Raw genomic sequence first — 2,500 nt, forward strand, 5'->3', positions numbered from 1 at the left:
GCACTACAAGAACAATTAAAGAACAGGTGATCATGAGTTTCAATATCAGTTTTGCAAAGGACACAAGTAGCATCATCCACCAAATTGAAATTAAGAAGTCTGTCTCTCGTGAGCAGCCTTCTTCTCACAGTTAGCCAAGTGATGAACCGATGTTTAGGCACAGAGTACCTACACCAAACAGGTCTGCTCCAGGGGACGCTGATTCCAGTAGGTTGTAGCTGATTATACACACCCTTAATGCTATAATGCGTGTTGGGCTGCTGGTGAACAATGGAAATGATTTCTTCACGTAATTTACATAAACCTTTCCACACCCAACTCGCAGTGATAGGAGGCCGGTGCTCCTCCCATTGTTGCTCTTTAATATACACCGCATGGACCCATTTAACCCACAAATTATCCTTCTTTTGGCTAATGGACCAAATTTGTTTACCAATAGCTGCCTTGTTCCATAACCAAATATTCCTAATATTCAGACCCCCCTCTTTTTTTGAATGACACAGATTTTCCCAAGCAATATTTCCATGTTTAGTACTATCGCTAACTCCATGCCAGAGAAAATGTTGACACACACTATTTATTTTTGTGATGACTGTTTTAGGAAGAATAAATATCTGAGTCCAGTACGTACAGATGGATGTAAGAATAGAATTTACCAATTGTAATCTACCACTGTAAGAAAGGTTCCGAGAGCTCCATAGCTTGATCCTCTTACACATTTTGTCAATGAGAACCTCACACTCCCTGGGAGTGATCTTCTTGGTGTCCATTGGGACCCCAAGGTAAGTGAACGGGAGCTTGCCTATCCTAAATCCAGAAAACTTACCAATCATCTCTTGTTCACGTGATGTCATGCCTGCAAGATAAATTTCTGACTTTTCCGCACTAATCTGCAAGCCTGTGGTCTCTGAGAAGAGCTTAAGACTACTGATCATCATGGCAATGGAGTCAATATCACCCCTACAAAAGAGTAGCATATCGTCTGCAAACCATAGATTATTCAGTCTGAGAGATTTGCATCTTGGGTGAAATTTAAATCCAGGGATATTGGCAGCTTGTTGAAGAATTCTAGTTCCATATTCCATACAGAGGGTGAACAAAAGAGGGGAGAGCGGGTCACCTTGTCTGAGGCCTCTTTTTGGTAGAATAAGAGGAGTCGGATTACCATTGATGAGTAAAGAGTAGGCAGGAGTGGTAATGCATGTCATCACCATCTCAATGAAGTGAGTAGGAAAGCCTAGATGGGTGAGCATGTCTTCAATAAAGCTCCACTCAACCGTATCATAAGCCTTGGTAATGTCAAGCTTCATGAGGCACCCTCGTTGTTTCTGACTCGGTCTATAAAGTTTGACCAGGTCCTGACAGAGGAGAACATTGTGAATAATATTCCTACCAGAAACGAATGCACCCTGATTCGAGCTGATCACTGAGGGAAGAACCTTGCCAAGTTGAGAGCAAATAAGCTTGGTAATGCATTTGTAGATAATAGTGCAACAAGCTATAGGTCTATAATCCTTGACTGACTTTGGAACATTCACCTTGGGAATGAGAGTAACAGCAGTTATGTTGATTTCTCTGAGCAGTTTCCTAGAACGGAAAGCGTCCTGAATTGCCCATGATATCTCATCTCCTATGATATCCCAAGAGTGTTGGAAAAAAGCACTATTATAACCATCCAGTCCGGGTGCCTTGTTTTTGTTGATCGAGAAAACAGCTTTCTTGATATCTTCCTGTGAAAAGATACAGTCAAGAAGCAAATGTTGGTTACTCTCCAGACAACGGCCCTGCTTGATAATATGATCATAAACACCACATCTGCTCTCCATTGTGGTACCTAGCAAGTGAGTATAAAAATCAATAAAGGAGTTAGTGATAAGATTAGGTGTATCAACCCATTTGCCATCCATATCATGCAAAGCTAAGATAAGGTTGTTCTTTTTTCTCCCCTTGATGTAATTGTGAAATAATCTGGTGTTTTCATCACCCTCTCTTAGCCAATGTAGCTTTGCTTTCTGCATTAGAATCATCTGATAATCACGTTTAGTGTTCTGGAAATTAACTGCTGCTATCTTCTCCTCATGTGCCAGATTGGGGTCACTTGGGTTTTGATGCAAAGCTTCTTGTGCTTGAAGTAGGGAGGTTTTAGCATCCTTAAAAGCTATGGCGAGAGAGGACTCAGTTCTTCCATCTATTGCTTTGAGCAGGGGCTTCAACTTCTTCAATTTCTGAATGACTTTAAACATTCTAGTGCCCTCACAATTAAGATGCCAGGCGTACTTGACTGTCTGTGTGTAAAGATCATGATTCACCCAATGATTATAAAATTTGAAAGGCTTATGGCCATGGTGCACTTTCACTGTGGTGATCACCATAGGGCTATGGTCAAAATCCCCTTCTGGGCAGAAGTGAACGATAGCCTCTTGGAATGTGGTCTCCCAAAGTTGATTGCTTAAGAATCTATCAATCTTCGATAAGATTCTGTTGCACCCATCCTGCTTGT

The 2,500-nt window shown here is 41.4% G+C and overlaps 1 protein-coding gene across 1 annotated transcript in view; it reads right to left on the bottom strand.

Annotated features, from left to right (window-relative positions):
- Window positions 1-2,304: 2,304 nt before the first annotated feature.
- Window positions 2,305-2,500, bottom strand: part of LOC130804976 (uncharacterized) — a 1,533-nt gene continuing 1,337 nt past the window's right edge. The window contains exon 2 of the mRNA XM_057669547.1: window positions 2,305-2,500. This exon is cut by the window's right edge and continues 180 nt beyond it. The gene's annotated coding sequence lies outside the window, so the exon portion shown is untranslated.

The sequence above is a fragment of the Amaranthus tricolor genome, unplaced genomic scaffold (assembly GCF_026212465.1).
Source record: "Amaranthus tricolor cultivar Red isolate AtriRed21 unplaced genomic scaffold, ASM2621246v1 ptg001977l, whole genome shotgun sequence".
NCBI classification, from domain to species: Eukaryota; Viridiplantae; Streptophyta; class Magnoliopsida; order Caryophyllales; family Amaranthaceae; genus Amaranthus; species Amaranthus tricolor.